Source organism: Poecilia reticulata, chromosome 3, assembly GCF_904066995.2.
Source record: "Poecilia reticulata chromosome 3, P_reticulata-male-v2, whole genome shotgun sequence".
Lineage (NCBI taxonomy): Eukaryota > Metazoa > Chordata > Actinopteri > Cyprinodontiformes > Poeciliidae > Poecilia > Poecilia reticulata.
This window is the reverse complement of record NC_088832.1, coordinates 27,682,902-27,710,120: the sequence shown is the minus strand read 5'-3', so window position 1 is coordinate 27,710,120 and position 27,219 is coordinate 27,682,902. Positions and strand designations below refer to the sequence as shown.

The 27,219-nt window shown below is 37.5% G+C and overlaps 1 long non-coding RNA gene across 1 annotated transcript in view; it reads right to left on the bottom strand.

The window, feature by feature from the left end:
• LOC145551156 (uncharacterized) overlaps positions 1–25,631 on the bottom strand; it is a 246,365-nt gene extending 220,734 nt beyond the window's left edge. Inside the window, exon 1 of the long non-coding RNA XR_014086977.1 lies at positions 25,217–25,631. This is a non-coding gene — a long non-coding RNA (uncharacterized LOC145551156). The remainder of the gene's footprint in view (positions 1–25,216) is intronic.
• Positions 25,632–27,219: the final 1,588 nt, after the last annotated feature.

Here is a 27,219-nt window from a genome sequence, read left to right as displayed (position 1 = left end):
TAAGCAGACATCAATCTGGATTATGTGAACATGACAAACTGCTGGTGGGAGGGACATCTATTTAAATGCTGATGCTCATGTGAGAATGGGTATAAGATGAAAGTATTTTAACATGGTCATTAAAGCGTAGCACACTAATGTACTGTCCAAAAATAAGAGAAGCCCACCCTTGGATCCATGGACAGTAGCGGTCCATTAGATAGGTCAGGAAGATGGTACAAAGCAAACTGCACACATCTGGGGGCAATGGATTGAAAGTAATTGTCCATATTTTGCATGCAACATGTGTATAAAATCATATTACCCCTGTGGCATTTTCATCTCACTGTCTGTTTGCTAATATAAGCTAACGATTGGAGAGCTGATTTCTGCACTGCCAGTGGCATGACACTAATTGGTGGCATGCACAGTGGCAGCAGGGTGTGATTTGGTGTTAGTGGGTTCTGGGGTGGTTGCTTAAATTGTTAGCAACTGTTACCTGCAAGTAAACACAGACTCTGTCATTTGTGTTATTTGCTGATATAACAGAACACAAATGGGTTGTCTGAATGGGCAAAGATCCGCTGACTTAAACTGGCTAATTGGAATCAGAAATGGAAATAGGACATTGTAGTAGTACAGAAGTTAGACATGTGGGTTGTTTATGCATTTATCTAAGATGGTGCACACATGGCTCTCTGTGTCTTAATGGACCTCCAGCAAGGGACTTTGTTTCATACATACATGAAACAAAGAGCTGGTTTAAAATAGAGAGGCACTGAAATGAAAATTTGGGTCAAAATTGACATCTGATTTTAATACTGCTGTTTTGCCGATAACCAATATCTACAGGTATTATGCATTTCTCTACGGTTTCGACACCTTTGGAAATAAAACAATCCAAAACAAATGGCTACTAGATAAAACAATGTTTTATGTTAATATCATTTACGGACCTATATCGATATGACAAAAAAAAAAAAGACTAATATCGGCCGATACTGATGTTAGTGCAGATCGTGCATCACGAATTTAAAAACTTACCTCCAGAACTAACTCAATTAACTTAATCTATCAGTCAGATCAGTCCTCTAGACATATTCAGTGTATACCAATTAGGAAAATTGGTAGGTGGTGTCAATAACTATATTATGTTGAAATCGTTTGGAAACACCAAAAATATAAGGCCGGTTATGCAGATTGTTTTAAACAAGGAATTAAAAATGTTAATGATTTGCCTGATTTGTCTTGTCTGTGCAACTGTCTCTCACTCTCTTTGTTTCATTTGGTTTCCTAGTTCCTCCTTACATTCACAAATACACGCACACACACACACAAACCCCACTGCACCCTCTTTGCAGGAAATTTAATGGTCTTATGAACATCATCTGGGGTCAAACTTAGGTCACAAACAATTTATCTTAGCAAGTCACAGTGAGGGGCCGTGTATGAAAGGCATCTTTACATTGGCTACAGATTGTAATTGATTAGCTGGTTTGTCTATTTATAATAGGTTGCAGCATTGCTCCAAAAAGAAAAGGATGTGATCAAATTGATGTGTATTTTCCTGAAAGGATATGATTATTTGCTTGGTATGTTGTTTCTCAGCTGTAGTTGCCTTTGTTTATTTTCCTGTTCCTAGTGGCTCTGATTTTTAATATATCAAATAACCCAGCTTACTGTTCTATTTAGTTACATGAATATTGCTCCTTTATTTACAGGATCTCTGTTTTGCTTGTGGCAGATAAGTGGAGCAAAATGTTTGCCTTGTTAAATAAAAGCCACATCAAATAGGTCTTGAATAGAACAATCTTATTCAGACATGTCTATTCTTGAATTAAAGAAATGTATTCTTTGGATGTCAGGCATCAGTTGTTTGTAGAGTATAAACTGTGATGTTGAATTGAGATGTTTAGTCACCCTGCCCCCATTCACTGGTTTTTAGCAGCATGTATGGCCAAAGCTCATGCTACATGTTTTTTTTTTTTTTAATCAAGATCTCCTTCAGTTTTCAGAGAAATGTTTCATTTACACATTGCAAATGTAACCAGCATGACATCAGCGTTCTCTCTCTTTGCCTTTACTTGTTTTCTTGGTTGACAGACCTTATTGTTTATATCCTTCTGGTATCATTTTAGCTTGCATGCTTAGTCTGTCAGCCAATTCTTATCTTGGCTTGGAAAAAAGCCAGTGGCAGATAGCAATAAAGAATACAATTGCATTAATTAAGTTCTGGTAACCTAATATATTGAAATGCAATCCGGCAAAAATCAACCAAAGGCATCTCTAGAATGTATTTGAGGTCCCAACCATCGCATACCTTAAGAGCATTTGGTAAATCATCCTGATTTAAAAAGAAGAGGCTTGTCGTGCTGTGGAGACATGGCGGGCAGCTTTAGACTGTGTTTGTAATAGCTTCTCATGTCTGCTCACAGTTCTGAATGTATTCCCATCTGTGAAATGCCAAACAAATTAAATCTAATGCAAGCCGATTGGATACAGTCATACTTCCCATTAGAAGCCAATGAGGTATTGCAAATATTTTATTGCCAAATTTAATAAAGCTGCAGTTCTCCATTTGGGTTTTGAGGAATATGTGTGTGTATGCCAGCTCCACATGGGCGACTGTAATGAAGCTGTTTCACAAGCCCTGATCTACTTCCACAGCATCAGCTAGGTGTATACAAGAAACCATAATCCTGTAGTATGCAAGGATCTGAAGTGGCTGTTGGATTACAAATTCAATGTACAGATTAGCTCTGATGATTATCAGCAGAAGCAAAAAAGCTTCACAAAGGCTGACCCGCAGAGGAATGTTTTGGGGAAATCCATGAAGTTTTACAAGTTTCTACTGCAAAGGCTAGTTTCCACCATGCCTAATTGATTTGCAGAAGCAATACATATTTATGCACCGAGGAGCTTTGCTAGATGCATTTACAAATGACCTTAAAGCTACTGAAACATTTTGTTTTTGTGAGCTGCACTGTTTGTGTACCTCCTTTTGAACACTGGATAATAATGCGTACCAACACTGAATTGGTAATTAATCATTCCTGTATTTCTATCCAGCTCTTTCAAAAAGGGGATGGAGATTGAATTAGACAATGGCATAAGCACAGTGGCTGATAACTCCAAATTTGCTGGTACACTAGTGCCATCTAGTGGACAATGTGCTGTGTGGTCTTGTAGAAACCACGAAAGGCAAATGAGTTCAGTGTTTCATGGTTTGAGTGAATTCACCATAAAACTTGAATGTCTGTTATAGTTTTAGGAAAAATCCTGAGGCCAGAACAAAAGTAATGGTTTAAATAATTAGCAGATAATACTTTTTTATAAGCACTTTGGTAATGTGGCGTATGTGAAATAAATGGGAGTAAGTTAATTAGACAAATATATATGCAAGACAACATGGTTCTCAGTTTCTAAAATTTAACACCGTTGCAGATTGTTTCCAAACAGATGTCTCAAGTCTGCAAAAAAAAAAGACAACAGCACCATCATGTGGTGGACAAATGAATAACAGAAAAACAGATGTAAGTTCACAAAGATTTCCAGCAGGCAAAACATGAAAAGTATTCTTACTACTTTTAAATTTCTAAACATTTTGTCATGTTAAATTGACTAACCAAGACTGTACCGTTGTAGAGTGGAGTTAAAAATTTTAGATTTTTTTGTGTACTGATTAAGTATATGGAAATAAATTGAGGTGCATGAATTTCTTAGATCCAGGAACATCCTTGTGTTACAATGGCTTATGCTTCAATCCAATGAATAATTTCTGACAAGCCTTGGAAACTGATGTTAGTAGACAATATGCAGCCTGACTGAGCTTAAACTAATTTACAAAGAATGGCAAACATTTTCAGTATCTAGTTCTGCAAAGTTAGAAGAGGCATGTCCCAAAAGAAAAGTTCCATCTCAAAGATTTATTCATTTGTTCCCATAATAATACACTGATGATAAACGAAGCTTGTTAGCTTATATAAAAATGTTCTCTGCTTTCCTACTCAATTCAGTCAGCATGGAAGTCAAAATAAAATACATTCTGGGTTTGGTATTGTTGCATAGATTTTTATTCACTTTTGTTTTTGTTTTTTTAAATCTAAGCAGGACATTTACATCTTTAGGCCCGAGCAGCGACAGCACTGTTGTAATCATAGTGGGGGGGTTTTCCCCTTTCGTCAAATGAATTGGCTTTTTGAAGGCTTTGGCATATTTGAAAACTGACTAAACTTGGCAGACACCTGACTGATTTGCAGAGAAATTTACCTGCGTGAAATTTACACACAAGTCATCGCCATCCATATATAATTATACTAAACATTCTTATCTAAAAAATAAATAAAATAGCTTTTGTAACTTTCAACATTAAATGTTCAGGTGTCACAAATTTGGATATGAACCTTTCAGCATCAATTACTAGAAGACTTTTATGGGTCACAATGGCACAGATATCTAGTCAACAAAAAAAGTGGACAGAAAGTTTAGTGTGGTTGATGTTCTTATTGCTAGAGTTGGACACATGAAAACCAACAACAGACTTCTGCCTGGCAACCAAAAATGTAACAATTCTTTCACAAGGATTTTTTTAATCTACACCAAACAATAATTGTGCGTTGTTAACCTAGCTTTTAGACAATAAAATGTTGAGAATAGTTGAAATTGCCTAAGATGGTCATTATGGTTACAGCAGCTATATTTTTTTAATCTTTCCTGAGAGAAAAGGTAAAATTCATCCTTAAAATATATTTTGACAGATTGTTACAATGTTAAATTTACTCAACGTTGCTACTTTTTAACTAAATCGGTGAGTCAAACACAGTAAGGCAAGTACTGGAGTTTAAATATGGCTTCAGGATTGCTTTAAATTTGGGTCAAACACCATACAGAGGGCAAAATGTACAAGCTGTTTTGTAAATTAGTCTCTTTAACAAATATAAAAATATTTAAGGTAGTAACTGTAGTTAAAAATAGTGCTTTTAATAATTCAAAATTAGAAATAAAACTAAAACTGCAACTACTAAACTACAAAGTTGATATATGCAAAAACAAACCAGAATATTTCTGAAACTCAATATGTTGGTTTTGTGTTAAATGCTTGGCGCAAATTTTTAGTAAAAACTGTTAGTAATTTTACAATTGTACTCATTGTTCATTTTTTTACCCTCTAGATTCTACAGAAAATCTTCCATTCCATTCTCCACCTGAAGCATTTGAAACATTTCAGTCTGAAAAATCAGCAAAAACAGAAAAAAAATCTGTAAAGAGACACTCTTTGACAGCGATGTACATCACATCTCTAATGATGGTGTTTCTGCCATTGTTAGTCACGAAGAAATAGTAGCAATAGACTTGAAACATATCACAAATTAAATGTACATTTTTTCTGCCCCAAACCACTATCAGTGTATTTGGTTGGCGGTTACCGCAACTGTTAGCAGCTTAAAGTCTTGTACTTCATTTTTCCTACAAGTTTTACTCTCAGTTCCAAAAGAACAGAGCAAATTCAATATCAAACAGCCTTAAGAAAGTGTAATGTTTTTTTTAGATTGCCAAATGTTTTATTTGCTATTCTCTTGTGTCCCACCAAAACCAATTAGACAAAAAGACACGTGCTCCTTGTGCATGAGGTGTGTGAGGAAGAGAGTTTCTTCTCAAAATGCATTCTCCTACATTCATTCTATAAAAGAATGCACTTGAGAAAGTTCTACTTGTTTAAAACTGCTGTGGTTGCAAATGCACTCCACACTCATATATTTTACCAAATGAAACATTGATGTACCCTCCAAAGCCTCCATCCTTCTTACTACATGTTTCACAGACAATAGCACTTTGCCAGCAATTTGTTTCAGCCAAGATGTATGGTGTGATAAATATTTAAAATCAAATTTGGCAAAAAGACATAGATGGATGTGGCACCCCAGGCTGTCATGGGAGCTGCACTTTGAAGTGCACGGATGTCCCCACAGAAATCTCTCAATCCATACACACACGCATCCATATGTGAACACACGTATAAATGGAATGCGCATCACTGCAAGTAATATTTCTTTGTCGCGTCAAGATCACAAATGTGACAGACTAGCGACATCTTGTATGAATGTGAAATACAAGTTTGTTACTATTAAAAATCATTTAGAAATGATTCAGTGTGTATAGCACATCTCTAAAAAAGATTTAATATTGCAAACATTGCATAAAAAAAAAAGCTTTTTTTTCCCCCTTAATGAATTAAGCCATCATTTAAAATTGTATTTTGTATATCTTCTGGTTACTATCGTTTGACATAAAAATTTTGGTGCCTGTCTCCAACGCTCATTGGGCAAAAAGGTGGTGCATAATGAAGAACATAGCTGAGAAATCATTTTAGCAATAAATGCCTTTTCTGTTGGTCAGTCGGCTTCTGCATCTTTCACCTAAGTAAAGGGGATGGTAGCTAATGGACATTTTTGTTGGAAAACAAAAGTTAACCCTTTGTGAAGGACTAGGAGGATAAGAATTAGTGGAAAATCAGCTGTGACTCAGTGGCTTAGATAAATACAACCAACTGGGTCAGACTGGATATGACTTCTGCAGATAACTGGGGAGGTTGTGCATCTTTGCTCCCCATCCCTTGAATATTGATAATGAAGTTTAGAACACCCACCGTAGATTATGCTATGTATCAGTGATTAGATAAACACACTATGTCATTCATAACTGGGTCCTTTCGAAATACACTGAAAATTGCAAAAGTTATTCCTTTATTAAAATCTGGGGAGAACCATTTTTTAAAATAATTATAGGCCTGTTATCCCTGTTACTTTGTTTCATGTTATCCTAAGCATCACCATTCTTAAACGTCTCTTTTCTATGGAAGCCGACACTGACGATGGAATCAAAACAATAAAAAAGACCCTCTAAGCAGCTGTTGGCAAGCACTTTAGTACTGTGGTAGATAAACCTCCATATTTTCTATACTGCTGAACCCACAATAGAAAGACAGAGACTCCATTCATATTACAGGACAGGTTTAGCTTTATATATCAACAGCATGGTGAAATATTTCAATGTTTCTCTAAGTTATTTTTTACTCTTTACGACAAACATAGCATTAATAGAGATTTGATCAAATAAATATACACACAAATATGAATACTATAACAATAACTTATATTTGAAATATATATTGGTGCATGTGATTTTTTTTTTTTTACTTCAAGAGGTATTACTTTGAGTGTATAACTGAACTCAATGTATTTTATGTTTTCAGATGTTTCACCTGTGCAGACTCTGCCGAACGTGGGAAGGATGCGTGGGAGGTCGTCTTCTTCCAGACAAGGAGCTGGAAGAAGACGTAAGGACTGCTACTGCTGATGGCGCATCGGAGTCTTTAGAGACACCAGGAAAGACCACTTAGCTTCCTCTCCAACCAGAAGCAACTTCATGAAAGAATTTATTTGGAAGCGAGGCCAACATGGACTGAATGGCTTTGTTCACTTCTTCCACTGCCATTTCTAAAGTTTTAGGTTTCATTTTAGGTACATTACTGTTTTATACTGCAACATGAGTTTGTTGTGCATTTTACACAACGTGTTATTAAAAACACGACTATACCTTCAACCAAGGGTTAATATTTTATCTAGCCAATGTAAACATTAAGGTTGGTTAAAGTCAAACCAGTTAATAAAACTGGTTATCTTATCTCAACAACTCGGCCTTCGCAAAAACGTATCATCTTGTTGTACTCCTGGCTCTGTACCAGTGGAGATCCTCTGGGGAGACCATCTCAGTTTGGCCTTTATAGGCTAGAGGCCGCATCCATCCTGGTACTGGGAATGTGTCTCCTCCGAGTTGTGCATTCATTGTATTGAGACACACACTACTTTTCTTTTCCAATTTTATTTGTCAGTGTAATTAGATGATTAAATGAAAAAAAAAGAAAAACTCTTTCTTCTTCTGTCATGAGTTTTGATTTGTGAGTTCCAGAGAACTGTCATGAACCACAGCAAGTTTTCAATAGTTGCAAAGGTATGCCATCATCCTGTAGGAGTGACAGAACAGAAAGGGTTCAAAATTCCCACATCTTCTCCTCTAATCTTTGCTTCCTTTTGTAGTTGATTTTTTAAGACCCTTCATAGCAATTACAATTTATTGTTGAGTTCTGTCAGAAGATGAGGCAACATGGCAGCAATCCTTTATTGAATGGAAATTTATTCCTCCTAATTTTTGTTGTCAACACTATGGGAAATTCTAATGGTATGATCACCTTGAGTAAAAATAACATTATGTGCAAAGTGTCAGTGCGCAGAAGCAACTTGTGATTGCTTCTCTTAGGCCCGCTTTATCATGCGAAACTGGTGGATTTCCAACAGAAACCATATTTGTTGCCTTTATTCGACAAATAAAGTCAACAAACATTATTTGTCTGTTGCCTTTATTGTTTGCGATGTTTCCTGTATCGCAAACAATATTGCGACACAGGATTAATAATGTAAAAATATGTTAATGTGTTGAGTGTGTAATGCTTTGGATCAACAATTTCACTAAATAGAGAAGTGCATAAATACACCTCTGCCAACAGCTAATGCAAAGTAAGTGATTTTTAGCCAAATATTTGCATTTTTCAGTTAATCAGTCATTTGTTCAACAAAGAGCAGTTGTCAAAATTCTCTCTCTTTCCATCCATTCGATTTTGGTCATACAGAAGAGCTGGTGCCTATCTCAAGTAGTCACTGGACAGGAGGCAGTTTAGATCCTCCATATGCCGTCAGTCTATCTTGAGGCATACACACAGTCGTAACATAAGGGCTCTTCTTCTAATTAACCGCTATGTTTTGGACTGTGGGAGGAAACATTCAAAGTCAATGCAGTATCATTCCAGGACAGGATTTTAACCCAGGATCTTGTTGCTATAAGGCTACAGTGCTAATAACCCACAGTAATAGTGAAGTGCCTCTGTCCACAAAAATCCTGCACTTGTGATGACTTAAAGGTAGAGATGTGCCGATCAGGTTTTTTCCTGCCGATTCCGATCACCCATGAGGGCCGATCACAGATACCGATCACTGGTATCGATCACATAATTATTATTTTTTAATCATAAGCACTACCGGTTACATTATATGGAAAAAGGAACCATAAATTCACCTTAATTTAGACAAAAACTTGTTTTTAACAACTTTTTCCAAGAACAAAACAAAACGGGCATTGTGCAAATTGTACTGCTATCGGTAATACTATCTTTAACAGACTGAAAACATATGGAGGCTCTGAAGCGGCTAAATAATGCAAAGAGTCAAAATAAAACCTCTCAACATTGTCAAAAAATTCAAGTATAAAACTTAACATTCAAAGGCAAATACAGAAATACAGGTTCCATTACAATAAACAATCCAGAGTTACTGCATGAAAATTTCCTGATAGCATGGCGGCTAGCTGATTACTGCTAGTTCTGAGTGGCTGTTTCTGACTGAGCGGAGTAATTATGCAGAACAGAGAGGAGATCAATTACTTTTTCAGAGATTATCTGTCTCATGTTAGGACAGCGAAAGTTTTAATACGTATGTAAAATTTATTTTTTAAGTTAGATGCTGCAGCTTTAAGCAGAGGTTCGGTGTGAGAGTCACTACCAGGTGGAGCAGAAGCGTCTGTGAAATATTACTGCCTGTAGCGCGTAGCAGCGGTTCAACAGCAAGAGCAGAACCAGCGTCTTACATCGCAGCTCGAAGACTTAAATAATTTTGCGGGTTATTTGTTTAGCTTTCTGACCGTCATGCTAATCCGGGTGAGTGTTGGTAGCTGTGCGCTGCTTTACCTGTTGTCTGATCCTCCATATGTCTTTTTTACTGCAGTGAGCCTCAATGTAGCCAAACATCGTAATAGGGATGTTATCTTCCCATACCGGACTGAATATATTTTAGTGTTTTGTATTTTTGTCTGTGTATTTTAAACACAATAGATTTTTACATTGCGATTGCACCTAGTAAAACATGTATGCTTTAAACCCCAATCTTGTTTTATACTAACTTATTTGACCCCTCCAGTGTGCTTGTCATGTATTATTACATCTCTTACTCACATAGTAGGCCTCTTTTTTTAACCTTTAATACACTTCCATGGAAGAAGAAATGTCCTAAAGATTCACTAACAGTATGAGGACAAAAGTAAGCTGAGAGGCAGAAGAGACAGAGGTGGAACAGCAGGCAAGCAGAGGAGGTGGAAGGAGTGCAGGGGATCTTTTAAAGCAAGCTGAGCCACCAACTGCTCCTGCACATCTTTTCTCTTATCTTAATAAGTAATGAGTCTGCCACAGGCTGACAATGAAGTATTTTAAAAATAGTTCTAATGTATGACTCTGAAGGAGGTGGTTGGGCATTGATATATGGCACAAACAGGCTTGAAAACAAGTGAAATATTAATGGGCTGTTTCGTTGGAGTTAATGTGGGATTTACCTGATTTCTGTGGTTTGAATCAGCAGCTGGGATGAAGGGGTGGTGGGACACTGAGGGACCAGTTTGGGTGAGTAATAATAATACATAAATATTGCGCGAGTTCAGTATATATGATCTGTAAAATAACAGTAAAAAAGACTCCACTTATTTGTTCAGTTTGTTGGAGCTGATTTTTTTCCGTAAATAAATCAAACCTTTCTGGCTATCTCTATTTTTATAGCTTCTTCATCTCCTGTTTATTAGCTCTTAGCACAGGAATTAACACAATCTATCTCTTTCCCTGTCCCTAATTAATCCTCAGAGACTTTACACTTTGTCAGAGAAGCCTATCATATCTTAACACACCACAAGGGAGCAGCAGTGTGAAAGGAGATAGTATGGTGAGATGACAAACTGCACCACATGCTGGTGAAGAACAACTGTGAATTCTGTCCCTGTTTAGACATTTTCTGGCACCACATTTCTGACGCACCATCCTGCGAGAAAATGATTGTGCGTTTGTTGTTTTATATACCGTATAGTTCATGCCAGGGCTTTTTTATACACTGTATGAGAACATAAGCATGGTCTCCTGTGCAGATAGTGTTTCAAGAAAGTCGGTTATGGTACAAAGTTATGGTTGAAGTGCTGCACCCAGGAGAGGAGGCTTAAAACAACAGTGACACACTGAATTAAGAAGTTCTGTTTGAGAGCTGCAGAACCGGTCAGGAACGCATGGCAACGCCGTTCAGGCACCGGAAAGGTCAATAGTTAGAATAACTGTTTGTTAGCGGAAAAAGAAATCTCAACTGTATTATCACAAATTGCTTCCAGATTGTTTCTTTCGTTTAGCTATTACCAAAATTGAGTACAGACACTGACACCATTTCAGCAAAATAAAGGGTTTTCTTTTGAAGTGTAGAATGAGAGGCCATACCCTGAAATCTCAAACTTGGCTCTGTCTTGTCAAATGTCAAATCTGTGTTTGAAATGCATGCGTCTGTCTATTGGTGTTTATGGCTCATTGGTTATGGAAGGAGTTATGACTGAAACATAAATACCCAATATTTCGAACAAGTGGCCTATGTTTTTTATTATTCTTCTGTGACTGTATAACTGAACAGCTTTCAATCTGCTAACCCTACATTTAATATTCATATGTAGACATTTTCTGCTTTTCTATTCATATTTGGTGCCTGCATGCAAGCTATTTTATATCCATGTTCTTAAATAATGGTGAGTTTGAAAGTATTCAATTTATAAGTGTTTACTTAAATAAATATTTTTCATGAGTTTTAGATATTTGATGATAAAATATTGAAATGTCAACTGTCATGTAATTCAGTTTGTATTCCTCTTTCTCCCTATTTGTTTTCGTTCTGTTCCCCGTTTCTGTTCATTGAATGTAACTGCAGTTGAAACCAAAATAACTAGAATAACTCCTTCTGGTCACCTGTAGAACTACATTTAATTTAAAGTAGAAATATGAGGAGAAAGCAGAGAATTACTGTAAAGAGTGAGCTATTGAAGCACTGCTGTCACAGAATGGCAGTATTTTGCATCAAAAAAAGTATTGTATGAAAACTGTAAAAGTACTGAGAGATTATTATTGCCTGTTTTAAATAAATAGAATTCCTATTGTTGTCAATGCTGAAGCTCACATTGTTCCTCAGATTAATATTCTAAAAAATGTTTTATTAGTAATTGATAAAACATGTGACAGTATGCTGTTTAAGCAATAAATCAATGTTCCCATGTTTTTCTGTGTAATGTAAAATGTATCAAACTATCTGGTTAAATCACGTCCATGTCCCATCATCATGATTGATTATTTTTACTTATTTTTTTATTTATAATTCTAAACAAGGTATGACATTAAGGAATTACTTGTGACTGGAGATAATTCAGTATTGAAAATTTTACTAGTTTTCAGTGAATTCTAGAAAAACAAACTAACAGTTACAGTGAAAGGAAGGCTTTTTTTGCCAGCTTTTGCTTGTGCGTCAGCCATATTATATTCACATTCATCTACAGTTAAAGTCTTTCATGCAGATTTATTTATTTTTATCATATTTCTCAGAAAATAAGTTCTTAGATACAGTCACCATCTATATCAGGCAAAATATTCCACCCTTAGTCACTTTATAATATCCTGTAAGAAGGTCACATTCACCACACTCTAGCTCTGTTTCTTTTTTTTACTCCTTCTGAACAGAGTACCACTGCTGGTTGAAATGAAAAGCAAATATTAATATTTGCTGGTGTTACTCTGGAATGTAGACCCAGGGAAGTGTTGTACATTCCATATTTAATGACTTGTTTACTTTCCAGTTCAATGGATCTTTTTTCCTCCCAAATAACAGCATGATGTAGAATGACCTTGATTAAATACAAATTACAGCTTTATTCAGTCTAATGTTATTTAATTTAGAAAAATGTTGAAATTGTACGATTTATGCTTAGCAGTAAAATAGTAGCTGAGTTTAGCTAGCCAGCAAGCAAAGCTTTGCATTATGTCAATGTGTGAAAATGGACATTCATGTGGCTTCTTGCCACTATAGCTTCCAAATAACAAACATTAAAAAAAAATGCAAAAAAATTCATTTTTCTTCATATTCAAGGTGCCTAATAAACTTAATTTACTTAAACGTCACTTTAAGAAATAAGTTCTCACATCAATGAGCCGTGCTAATAAAGCCGGGGAAAGCTAAAAGAATGGCTATTTGCTTTTAATGTCACATAGTACATAAAAATGATTAACGAACGAACATCCATCCATCCATCCATCCATCCATCCATCCATCCATCCATCCATCCATCCATCCATCCATCCATCCATCCATCCATCCATCCATCCATCCATCCATCCATCCATCCATCCATCCATCCATCCATCCATCCATCCATCCATCCATCCATCAATCCATCTGTAGATATCTGTCATAAACTCAAGTAATTAAGATTACAGAGATAGTAACTATTTACATACTTCTAATATTTTGTAATAATTGCATTAACTATTTTTTAAAATAATTTTAATAGTAATTTCAGTTTGATCCTGACATGTTGTTATCTTTTGCTCAACTACTAAATATAAAAGCATCATTTGTCCCAGATTGTTCGTTTCATGTATTTTTGACCAATGATGTACAATTTTGTCCAAATGGTTTTGAGAAGTTGCTTAAAGCTACAATCTCCAACACAGATAAACTGGTTAGTATTGAAGCATCTTTATGAGAAACAGAGAGAATACACTCTACACTTTCTGTCAAGTAGTTGGTCTTCATCACCCTTCAAATTAGAAGATCAATTACTGCAGGATGAGATAAAAGCATTAGCAAATATGAAATAGGTGGTGTGGGGTGACATTTATAGAGTTAGCTCAGGAACAGGGTGGGATCAAAGGGTCTCAGCAATATTAACCAATCTGTCTGTGTCCAACTCCCACAACACCCTGTAAAAGGTGTTAAATGTGTGTCTTCGGAAAGACAAACCTAAAACTACGGTGCAGTTGAGTGTTTCAGTTTGGATGTCTGCTTATTTTTTTTCCCCCTAAATTCTTCCTAATTAGGTTTTTGTTGCTAAAACAAAATCACACAACATTCGCGCTGGCCCTTTTTGCAAACGATAAAAGCTGCTAATCTCAGCCCCCTCAACTGGTGAATCTGTAAACACGCCGCATTCATTACAGATGGTCAGCCTTTTCTATGAGGGAGGTGTATGGTTCAGAGGCTGGTCTTTAATTAAATTCATTGTTGGAAAGCTTCCTTGGTGAGCCTAATAACTCGTAGCCACACCCCATGCTCCTGATAACACTTTAGAAATATGGCACTTTTGCTTGTTGGCTTTTTTCAGTTTTGCCATCCATATTTAAATGCACACTGGTGTTTATGCACAGAGCGCTTTAATGATCCATCATACCATGTGGATGAAAGGGCCGAGTCCTCCGCTTCATAGAAAGGAAGAGCAATTTGGCCATCTGCTTGGATTCTTTTCGTTTCCCTGGAGACTCCCATCTGCCTTTACATTATCAATTACAGTTCAGCCATGTCCCTTAACCTCCTGTCACCCATAGTTATCATTCTACACCCCAAAATACACTCAAATTAATACATGAAGTTATCACTATCAAAAGCGAATGACAGCAAAATCTAAATATTATATGAAACAGTGTAACTCCTGGATTGTATCAACTGTTTTCTGTCCACAAAATTATGCTGAAATATATTCAGAATGTACTGAACTAAATCTTGCATTTTCCATGACTGAAAGAGAGTACATCGAAACAAAGCAATTTTGCAGCATTTCTTTTAAAAGATAAAATATATATGCTGAAGTCTCACGCCTTGCTTAAAAATAGCAGCCTGAAAGAATAGACACATAACTACTGGACAAAATATAGCTTTTTTCTTGCATTAGCTATAAGAGATTATAAGTCCTCTTTTGTCACCAACAACTTCTACCTTTAGGTCCATGACAAAAAGTAAGCTAATCACAAGTGATTTTATACTACTGAATCATGTGAAAACATAGAGGGGGAAAGATGTGACTGTCAGCCAGTCAATAAACTGCGGTGACGATTAGAGTGTGCCGCAAAAACCCATAAATATGACAAAGCAGCATCTGGCTGCAGGTTTAAGATATTATGTAATATATAAGATAATAAATTATTGCGATGGTTATGTTTGGTGGATTTGTTTGCAGTGTTTTGTTCGTTTTAGTGTTAAATACAAATATTAAACAAAAGTCAGGATGACTGTAAAAGAACAAATGCATAAAATTAGGTTTCTCATAAAAACACTGAAAGGAAAATAATTTATTAACAAACATATAAACCATTCATATTTTCCAAGTTAAACTAAAATATGAGACTACAGATGATAAATTAACAATTTGTGTGTCGAAAGAGCCAAACTTCTCATCACTACCAGACACTCAACAGAGGGAGCTTATTTTAGCTGATGGTTCAAACCTAGACTGTCCAGAAAATTGAGTGCTACACTTTTTGGCTCAACTTTTTATTTAAAACGACACTCCAGAACATCAGTCACAGTACTGTAGATGCCCCAAATCATCAATCCACTTCCCACACAATCGTGCCATTGCTCTCTAGTAAGACATCAGGTACTTAAACTTCGGTGCTTTACAAAAAGACTGCCCCCAAACCTGAATTGCCAACCGTTGCCTCCGACCTGGAGAAGCTTTCTCAAATCCCATAACCTGAGAAAAGTAAAAAAAAATAAGACGAAGTTTCGCAAGCCAGATTTTCTCCACTTATTAACTACTCCTGAAAATCCAAAAATGCCACACCCTCCCTCAATTGTTTTGGCTAGACCGTGACTGGATCATTCCTAAAAGCAACCAAGGTACAGCATACTCTCGTGGCATCACTCCTCAAAAATATCTCAAATGATTCCAAACCATCAAAAACACTTGGCAATTCTGCAAGGGTCAACATCTGGTCTGCAGTTCAATGGCCGAGGCCAAACCCACACTGGTTGCCCTGGATCCAAGGTTGGACAATTGGTCAGAGGTACAAATATTGAGAAAAGAAAGGCATACTAAATATACTGAGATCATTGGAAAATACCAACTAGTACCATTAGAAGGATCTTTATTTTGTTGATATTTATTTCAGTCAAAATAATTTATTAACAAACATCTAAACTATTCATATTTGTCAAGTTAAACTAAAATATGAGACTACAAATGATAAATTAGGAAGCAACTTAGAAGCACATAAGTTCTGTGGTTTTCCAGGAAAAAGTGGTCACATCTCAAGGGGACAGGTATGTGTGGGAAGAGGACCCTTGTCAAGTGCATGGCGCCTCATTAAAATGTAGACAGGTGCTCGTTTGATGAGTTCATAAGCAGTTCAGCAACAGCCTGGAAGTAGTGCACTTTACAAGACTGTTCAAAGATCTTTGACATCTGAGGAGAGCCAGAGAGTCCAATAATCCTACTTTCAGAATGCGAGTCTTTCCTCCGAGATCAATCCCAGATCGAAACATCAAATAGAACTGCTGCTTTTCTCTTTCTAAACCTCCTCTCCACCCCTTACAAAAATCACTTACTAGATGCTATTAGACAAGCTGGTAAAAGTGTCATTACCACTGGGAAGGGGGGATGGATAGATTTCCGTCAAATCGTGGAATATTCTCCACCCGTTTAAGCCTATAGTTAAGAGTGCAGCATTATTGATAAGACTGTGTTCTGGGCACAACTCTGTGCCCAAAGGCCCAAAGGGAAGCAATCCACAGAAGTGGGCTTTCATGTTCATCTATGTACAAGAACAAAGCGAGGATTTAGTCTGCGACTTTGATCCACAGAGTTGGAGGAGTGTTTTAATTCTTTATTTTTTACTCAACCCTTGGGAAAAGCCTATGCTCAGTTGGTGTTTTGTGAGAAGTGCCACAGAAGTGTCGCCTCTGGCATGCCAGATGATCCCTCACACTGTCCTTTGCCTTGCAGACAAGACTGGGAAAATTTCCATCACTACCAGGCATAGCAGCACAAAACTATATTACAGTAGGGTTCAAAAAGGCTTTTATTGAAATCAGAAATGTGTTTTACATCCAGATATCAAGGTGATTGCATATGTTTATCAGATTACAGAGTAACTAGCTGAAATTGTCGTGTCCAGTCAGTATTAACTGCTATCTTCTAGCCCTGCCAGGTAATAAGGTTATTTAATTCTAGTCTCTTTTAATCTGAACTGATGTTTCAGTTTGACGACAAACCAGTCAATCTGTTTGTATTGATGCTGTCATTTCTGGAGGCAAGAATCGGCTCAGGTTAAATTGTAGATATGTTGGGAAACATGTTTCATCCATCTCTAAGGTTTATAAGTAGATTACCTTTTGTAATTCGTTTTGTTACACCAGTCAATAAGCTTCCAATGCAAATGTGGTTCATTTGTATTTGAATTGATGTCCTGTCCCCATTAACTTATGCCTTTAATGCATTCTGGTACATTAGTAAATAGACTTGCTGGATTAATCATTAGTTCATTGGGATCATTTGCTTTCCTTGTGCTTAATCGAATCTCTGACATTGGTAATAAGGGCAGACTTCACCGGCCTCCATGGAGGCTACCTTATATTTTCTTTCACTATTATATTGTATTTTTCTGGTGGAAAAAAATAGTTGTAAATGTTCAACTTCTGTTTTGATTTAGAATTTGACAATGTCTGTTACTTTAACATTTTTCTTTTTCTACTTCTTTCGATTCTCACTTTTTCTCCGCAATCACCTTTCCTTTTGCAGATCCTGATAATTGATGGTTCTTTTGTCTCAAGCATAAAACCTCTGAATAAGGTCCATGAGCATTACTTATTTAGTTCTAATTAATTGAAGTTTACCTGGTTGAATTTAATATGAGTTTGCTATGTCAGCTTAGAAGAGGACTTATGGCCTGAGTAAGTCCATCCATCCATTTTCTTGACACCCTTGTCCCTTAGTGGGGTCGGGAGGGTTGCTGGTGCCTATCTCCAGCTAACGTTCTGGGCGAGAGGCGGGATCACCCTGGACAGGTCGCCAGTCTGTTGCAGGGCAACATAGAGACACACAGGACAAACAACCATGCACACACACTCACACCAAGGGAGAATTTAGAGAGGCCAATTAACCTGACAGTCATGTTTTTGGACTGTGGGAGGAAACCGGAGTACCCGGAGAAAACCCACGCATGCACAGGGAGAACATGCAAACTCCATGCAGAAAACTCCATGCAGAAAGACCAGGGATGGGAATCGAACCCAAAACCTTCTTGCTGCAAGGCAACAGCTGTACCAACTGCGCCACTGTGCGCCTGATTATATTAGATACTTTTTGCAAGTTTACAGTTGACAGGTATAAAAGAAAATTTATTTAATTAGACAAAATTAAAATTAAGTGAATTTGATATGCAAGTCAGGCTGTGGAGCAAAGGGTGTGTTGGATTTAAGCAACTCCAAAAAACATTGAAGTGTGAATATAGTTCAGCAATTATTTAACTATCTACATTTAATTTGGTAGGTTAAAAAAAGTATGATAAGAATTAACCGACTTCATATATTTGTCAGACTACAAAGGCGATCAGTTTTTTTGTTCAAGCAAAATCTTTATTACATTGTTCATTAGCTGTTAATTCAACATGCTGTGACTTGAGCCAACAAAATGGGCTGAGTGACTTATGAATACTCTAATGGTTAAAGCACGAGAAGCCAACAATTTCAGGGCAGTTTTTTTTTAGTTATCAGAGTTTAATGTATTGCAATACATGCCTCGTGCCCATTTTGAGTTTTGTGATGTGCTCTCAGTAAATAGGACTAAGAACCATTCTGTGTGAGGGACATGACCTGGAATACCAACATCATGCAGTAGGATGCTTGACAGTTCCCTTCTGTTGATTGATATAGCTGTACGTCTGCCGCTGATGTTTTTAAAACAATTAAGACACATAGCTAAGATTTCTGTTTTTTGCACCAGTTGCTGTAAAACAGATTTCTGTCTGTGTTTTCTTGCAGTCATTCATCAGCTAAGGAATTGTGTGTATCAACAAGAGTAAGAGGGGCCACTAAGCACTGCTTGACATTTTCTGCACAAAGAAGTCCTTTGAAAAGGTATCCTCAACCTAACCTACCCCAAAAAGCAGTTATGTGCTCCTTTTGTTTTCTCACCATCCCTAAAATGCATCCATCTCCCTAATGGGTATTTTTTTCAGAAGAACATGTTTCAGGGTATTGCAACAGCAGGCAAGGAGGATCATGGACAGAGTCAGGACACACAGGCCTTTAAAAAGCAAGATTAATACCCCGGCAAAGATGATCTCATAGTTAAGTGTTTTCTGTTGTATTTACACATCCGCCCAGGTTGTCAGGCTTGTGCCTGTCTCTGAGAAATGGAACCGACACATCGTGACACTAATGCATCACTGAAAATATTTGAAATGAAAAAAGCTCATGCTACAGCGAGCCAAAGAGAGACATTGCAAACACTCCATTTGACATTGACACAATGGCGCCTCTGCTCAATACAAATACTGTTATTCCCTCCCAACCAACGTCTCCGTTCTTCCCTTTGATGGAGGAGTCACACAGAAGAAAATCTGCTGCACTCGGAGTAAACTAATGACATGTATTAATGACATTAGACTATTCAATTCAATGCTTTAATAATTCATAATAAGGGATTGCCCGATTTGAAAGGGACATTTTGTGTGAAAAACGATCACATTAATTCAGGTTTAATTCAAATCTAAACTGTCAAAACACCCACCCTTTATTGAATCTCGGTGTTAAATTTTAACCATTTCACAGGAATAACTCACATGTTGGTTTTATTGTATAGCATGACCTAGTCTTTAGCTTTTTCTAAACATAATTAAGTATAAGTGTACATAAAACACATTGTTCATCAAACAACAACAAGGTCAAAAAGGAGAAGCTGCAGGTTACAAACTTAAGTCCTGTTTCTATAGAATTTAAAAGCAGAAGCAGCAGCCTGGTCCTACAACTCAAATACAATTCATTAAATGTTCATCAAGAAGTGTGACAACTTCTGTAAAAACAGGTGTTTTAGCAGTTTGCTGGTGTGGATCAATGCTCTTCAGCCATTATTTTCCCAGCAATAAGAAAGTGCATTGTCCCATTTACCTCTGAGTGAATTTCCTCTAGATTCTCAACTTTCCTTGTGGGGTTTAAATTACCCACAGGCCAGAGATTATCTGCCATAACCTTGTGATACATGGCTGGCCTTTAAAACAGGGTTTTTACCATTTCACTATCTAACCTTTTTGCTAAACCTTACAACTTCTCAAAATGTTCTAGCACTGTTGTTAAAGAGATTACTATGCGTTCCAGTGAAGTGTATGAAGGGTTAGTGGCTGATCCCACTTGGATGAGGGGTTAGATTGCCTAATGGCAGTAAAAATGTGACCTCGTTTCTTTTTTATGTTCCATAATAACAAAGTAAAATAAGGTTTAAAGAGAATTCATGTATACATAGCAGGGAATGGATTTACCAATCAGGTGATGCTGCCCTCAGTGTTCAGAGCTAATCAGACTGCATTGTTGTAAAATGACTGGTTGGGTCCAAACCTTTCACCTCTGCTTCATAAATGTACATGAAGGCTGTCCAAAATTACAGGGTTTTTGGCCATTTCATGAGAAATCAAATGTAATAGCTGCTCATCTGTTAACATAAACACCTCTGAACACTCAACCTACACAACAGCATACACATAAAGACTATTATTTTGGTTATGATCACTTTGTATGTCCTTTATTATCATGCAGCATCACTGCAGCATCACTGCTAGGGTGAATGGAAAATCCTAATCTTATACAGCTCTCATGAATTTGAGGCCTTTGTGTGATAAAGTCTTTGCAGCTAACAAATTCAGTCATGAAATCTTTGCAGGTGACAGTGATGTGTATGGTTCAAAGGACCACTAAACATTGAAGGGAAGCACAGTTGCATAGCATACTAAACATGCAAGCGATTTTGATAAATAAGAATTGAATTGAGTTTCAGCTGTGACATGTTGATTGATCAAAAAGCTCATGGCTAAGGCCTCCCTTCTCCCCTGTCTTATTTATCCTTTGTCAAATGGTTTCAAAATCAATACTAGCCTTGTACACAACCTTTTCTGCTGCGGGCACTCGAGGAGGACTAAAAAAAAAAAGAAAGAGGAGAAAAAGAAAAACACCTGCTCTCTGGGTGATCGTTACTAATTTTTCCTGTCAAACATGTGAACACAGAGTAATTATTTTCTGTGTGGTTTCAGGGCATAGCAGATTATTGTACAATCCATTTAGATAACTTCTGAGTGGGCCTGGAAAATGAAATCGCCCCAAACCACACAAGTCAGACAGGAGAGGTGATCTATCAGTCGCTGAGGCGAATAACTCAACTTAAAGATGTCGTGCCTCGGATGAGCCGGATTTTTCCATTCGAGAGTAAAGGAAGCATAGCCCCTTGTCACACTGAGACTTAGAAGTTATTTTTATTTTGGTCTCGAGCAGAGATGTTGCATTTTACAGAGCTGCTTGACATGTTGACAGGAGCTATGCAAGAAAATTTACTTGATCTGGGTATAATGTTATCATCAAAAGTATTTATTTGATCCTCATAACATCCTTTTGTGAAATGAGTAAGAATTGTATCATAGGTCTTTTGAAGCATTAAAACTATTGTGGATAGAGATGCGCTGATCAGGTTTTTTCCTGCTAATTCCGATTCCGATCACCCATGAGAGCCGATCACGGCCGATCACCGATACCGATCACGTGATTATTGTTTTTTTAATCATAAGCACTACCGGTTACATTATGTGTAAAAAGGAACCATGAATTCGCCTTAATTTAGACAAAACTTGCTTTTAATAACTTTTTCCAAGAAAAAAACAAAACAGGCATTGTGCAAATTGTACTGCTATTGATAATACTATCTTTAACAGACTGAAAACATATGAAGTCTCTGTAGAGGCTAAATAACGCAAAAAGTCAAAATAAAACCTCTCAACATTGCCAAAAAATTCAAGTATAAAACTTAACATTTCAAGGCAGGATCCATTACAATAAACAATCCTGAGTTAACAAATGAAAACTTCCTGATAGCATGGCGGCTAACTGATTACTGTTAGCTTTGATTGGCTGTTTCTGACTGAGCGGAGTAATTATGCAGAACAGGGACGAGATCGATTATTTTTTCAGAGATTATCTGTCATGTTTGGACAGCGAAAGTTTTAATACGTATGTAAAATGTTGTTTTTTTTTTAAGTTAGATGCTGCAGCTTTAAGCAGAGGTTTGGTGTGAGAGTCACTACCAGGTGGAGCAGAAGCAAAGCTCCGTCTGTGAAATATTACTACCTATGGAGCCTAGCAGCGGTTCAACAGCGAGAGCAGAACCAGCGTCTTACATCGCAGCTCATCGCAGATGATTTAAATAATTTTGCTGGTTATTTGTTTAGCTTTCTGACCGTCATGCTAATCCGGGTGAGTGTTTGTAGCTGTGCGCTGCTTTACTTGCTATCTGATATTCCATATGTCTTTTTTACTGCAGTGAGCCTCAATGTAGCCAAACTCCGTCAAGTATGGCATTGTTTGTATGCCATATTAGATTCGTCGTGTTGATGCATTTTGAGTGCTTCACCCCGAGGTAATTTTCCGCCACAACAAGCAAACTTTTCCATTCACTCAGTGCGTTATAGTTCCACATCGCTTATAGGATTTGTTGCTGCATGCTTACGCAGTGTGAAGGAAAGAAGAGACCAGCTGCACAGGCAGGCTGCGAAATGAGAAGAAGGTGATCAGTTTGTGTGATCGGCAACAAGAGGCCGTCATCGGCGATCACCAATCATACACTTTTTCACTGAAATCGGCCGATTATGATCGGTGGCCGATCAATCGGCACATCTCTAATTGTGGAAAAGATTTTAATTCAATATCAACACTGCACAAATTAAGGAAAACAAAAATGTACCTTAGGAAATCCTTTAGTCAAGAGAACTAAAACTAAATGTGACCAAAGGCCTTGTACCCTTCTCACCACTCTGAAAACTGTGCACCTACAGTTGAAAACTTGGTTTACATACATCAACACAAACAATTATTTCTACACATATGCTCAACACATGGTGTCTGTCTATCTTCACAGGGGCTTTGCATTGATTTACATTCATTTGTAAATATTTCTACAACCTAACTGACTCTTGTACTAAACATTAGGTACATACTGTACCTAATGCTAACCTAAACCCAATTTACACCTTATTTCTAAACCTAAAAACAAAACAGCACTTCTTTTTTGTGCCCTGGGCTTTTGGCCCCACAAGGAGCAATGTGTCCTCACAACATAGGTATTTGTTGGAAAAATGGGCCTAACAAGGTGCTAAATGCTAACATACACACAGGCCAAATGGTTGAAGGTCACACAAACACACACAGGATGCTGTTAGTGTTACGTCATTGTTGCCTACTTTGATGATTCATGCAGTCTGGATTTATTAAGCTCAATCACGCAATTAAGATACCACCTTAAAATATTTTTTTTGTAGCACAGATCTCCCCTGGCACATGTAGACAACTGTAGCACTCACCTAATGCACTTGATATTAATGAGGTAGTTAGTTCTTTAAATATAATGGTATCTCTACCTTCAGTAGTGAGCCCTCCCACCACAAACAGTGGAAAGAAACCCGGAAGTCTAATTTCAATACTTACTTTACTAAGTAAGTTTACCTTCATTCATGCACAACCCCATGGACCTTACCAAGCTCCGCCCAGAAACGCCCCTCGACAGTCCCACGTGACTGCATTGCTCACAAACAAAGCCTCGCGGGACTTAGTTTCTATGTCTAAACATGGCATATTTCGTTTTAACTGACTCTCGATTAGTGTTGGATTTCTACCGGATTTTCAAAAAATATCAGCCACAACAATGGACAGAGGAACCAACAAGTTCATATCATCTTTTTGGGACAACATCAAGGTGTTTGAGCCACGGGATGCCTCCAATATTGTGCGAGTCACAGCTAAATGCTACCAATCGATGAGGAAAACAGCAGATCCTCACACCCTCAGCATAAATATAGCTGTGGACAAGATCTCTGATGCCTACTGTTCTTGTAAGGTAAGTCAGGCATTCATGGTTTAGAGCAGGGGTGTCAAACTCCAGTCCTGAAGGGCCGCTGTCCTGCAGTTTTTAGATGTGCCACAGGTACAAAACACCTGAATCAAATGGCTTAATTACCTCCTCAGTTCTCCAGAGCCTTGCTAATTACTTAATTATCCTATTCAGGTGTGGTGCAGCAGAGGCACTTCTAAAAGTTGCAGGACACCGGCCCTCGAGGACTGGAGTTTGACACCCCTGGTTTAGAGGGTTACTTTTGAAATGACTGATTTCTGTTGTTTGCAAATGTTTCAGTGTGCCTAGGCCTGATACACGGCACTCGGTGCTAGAGTGGCTAACACGATTACAGTTTAGTAAAAAGCCTTTTCAGGTGAAATAAAATCTTTAATGTATGTCAGACACGGTACACATTTCATATTGATCTGTTCAGCTAACGTAAAGCTGTAACAGACAGGCTTCAGGATGTAGAAGTTGTATCGGTACTGCCATTATGCTGTACTTGGCTAAAAGGTTTTCATAATGGATGTGTTTATTATTGACTTTATTTTTTTCATTCACTAAACACAAAGAAAGCAAAGCAATAATACTTACGCCAGCAGACAATCCTTTGTTCTTATTGATCCTACGACGGTTGAGCTGCAAATGCGGTCGTGCACAAGCTTTAATCCAAGCAAGGCTTTCCGTTTCAGATTTTGGAAATCTGTGAATTTTAGTTCCACAAACACGATCAGGATACCTGACATCGCCTGTACAGATACCCCACTGACGGTGGAGAACCATTTTTTTTGGAGGCCTGACACAAAAACTTTCTGTCGGTCTGGTAGTCCACAATGTATATTAGCATGAGTTTGTGAGCCGGTAAGGCACGTGATAGCTGCGCTGTGACGTAAAATAGGCATTAGCCAATGAAACGCAGACCCTGTGGTAAGGTCCATTACAGAAACCTTTGGCAGTCAGAACAGAGCTTAGGTTAGAGATAAGATACTCAGCAAAATGACCAGAAGCTTCGACGAAGTATACGACTGTTTACTTGTTGATAACTCAAACATTAAAACTTATACTACTTGGCAGTTGTGTATCAACTTAAATCTTAAATCAAAGAGTACTTTTAGCCAATCTAAAACGAAGACAAAATTAAAGTTGGCATCTAACAAAGATTCAGTTCAGTTCATTAAAGGCCCGAGTGAAGTGCGAGCGTTTTTCCACTTACCCGATGGAAGTGTGAAAGAAATTACCCCAAACTCCTGACAGCGTCCAGAAAAAAACGTTGTCACCGCAAGCAGTACGGTTCCATCAGAACTTCTTCCTTCGAGTTCCGATAATCCTCACCGATGTCTCCACTCTTTGCATTGGCAAGCCGCCAATGCTCCAGCCAAGTCCTGCTGGCCGTTAGCGTTAGCCGCTGAGCTAGCAGATAGCTAAATTAGCTCCCTCTCAATCGAGTTCGTCACTCACACCTCTCCACAATTCCATCAGGTTCACGGAAGAATCCTGTCCGCACATTTCCACCTCACGAACACAAACGAAGTTCATGCGAGTCAATATGAGTTTCACTTTACACATCGGCAGCTCTCTCTTTTCCTCCTCTCACTCATCTTCTCGCCATCGTTTTCCTTTACTTCCGGTTTCTCTTCACATACCAGAATATGCTTTCAAATAAACTTGAACCACGCATACGGGAACTACCGTAGACACGTCTCCAATTATTAAAGCAATTTCCATCATAGATTACAGTTACATATTATATAATATAAATATTAACAAACAGCCATTAAATTTCTAGTATAATATATTTACTCTCCTTGTCAGGTGTATCAGTTTAAATTAAAATCTTTGTCTTGATAAGCCTGCAGCTATCATTACTCTCTAGATGTTCAAAGTTTGTCGAATTGTTTAATAGCCTAACCTTCATAAACATTTCCACAAACTTATCATCAACCTGTCTGCTAAGATTCTTGATCTTATTAGTGCTCTGATGTTCTCTAACAAACCTACCAGGCCAGGCCTTCACAAAACATCTGGATTTATACTAATCATTACAACACATTCCATTACGATTAGGTTAAACATTAGTAATAAATAACTATATGACTTCAGAAAGCAATTGGAAGCATTAGATTTTCTAAAGAGGTATTAGAGTAAATAAGACTGAATACAAATGTGCTAATTTTTTTATAATAAGCTTTACTACATGTGTAACATTATGTTGGCAGTTATATAAAATCTCAGAAGTTAACATATGTGGTTATAATGTTTTATCTCAAACTGGATGATATTTATAGCAACAGCAAAGGTTCAGGTGTGATTTGAATTTGAACTTCAGTACCTGTCTGAGACATCAGCCACTTAAATAAAATCACTGAAATTCTTTGTGCTCCTTTCTCTATATAAAACACAGATAAACAGATAGAGGTGCACATTTAAAGCAAATGTACTATTTGAAACAATTTACTATTATTGTTTGATTTGTTTTTACTTAAAAGACTAAATGGCACCACAAAAAAAGGGAAAAACTTACGTACCTGTTTGACCTAATCAAGTCTAACTGTACACAAGTGGGACCCTGCGTGACATGGACAAGATGGCCCCTTAGTCATTCATGCTTCATCCCATTTGTTTGGGTAACTGTCGTCTGTTCTGCATCCACGTAAAAACAAAGCAGAGAAGCACTTATGAGTAAGTGTTCTCCCTCCAGAGCTGGCAAGTAACTGAGCCAAGTGTTTACAAAGAGAGCTGGACATTTATGAGCCGTTTACAAGACACTTGATTCAAGTAGAATGACTTGTCTCAAATTTTTAATGATCTTATTGAAATTAAATTTGAGACCATGCCACAGTTTTACTATTAACCTGTCCATAACTGCCTCTACAGCTGTAACCTAAGCCCAAATTCTACATTTTTCCATTCACTCCCCATACTCCATTGCTACAGGGAAGGAAGGGAATGTTTATCAGATAGGGGTGACTCTGCCCTCGAGCCCGACTCAGAACACAGACAGGACAGTCAGATGATTTGTAGCATGCTGGGCATATAGGGGCTTTTAAATGAATTTCTTGTTTCGTTTTTGAGCCAGTGGAAACTCAGACTGTCTGATCCTCCCTAAACAATGGGTTAAAGAACTGTAGCAGCTGTACTTGGTGAAACAGTTTGTTCAGGTGTATTGGGACACATCAACACAGATGTAAAGCATGGGATAACTGTTGGAGTCTTACC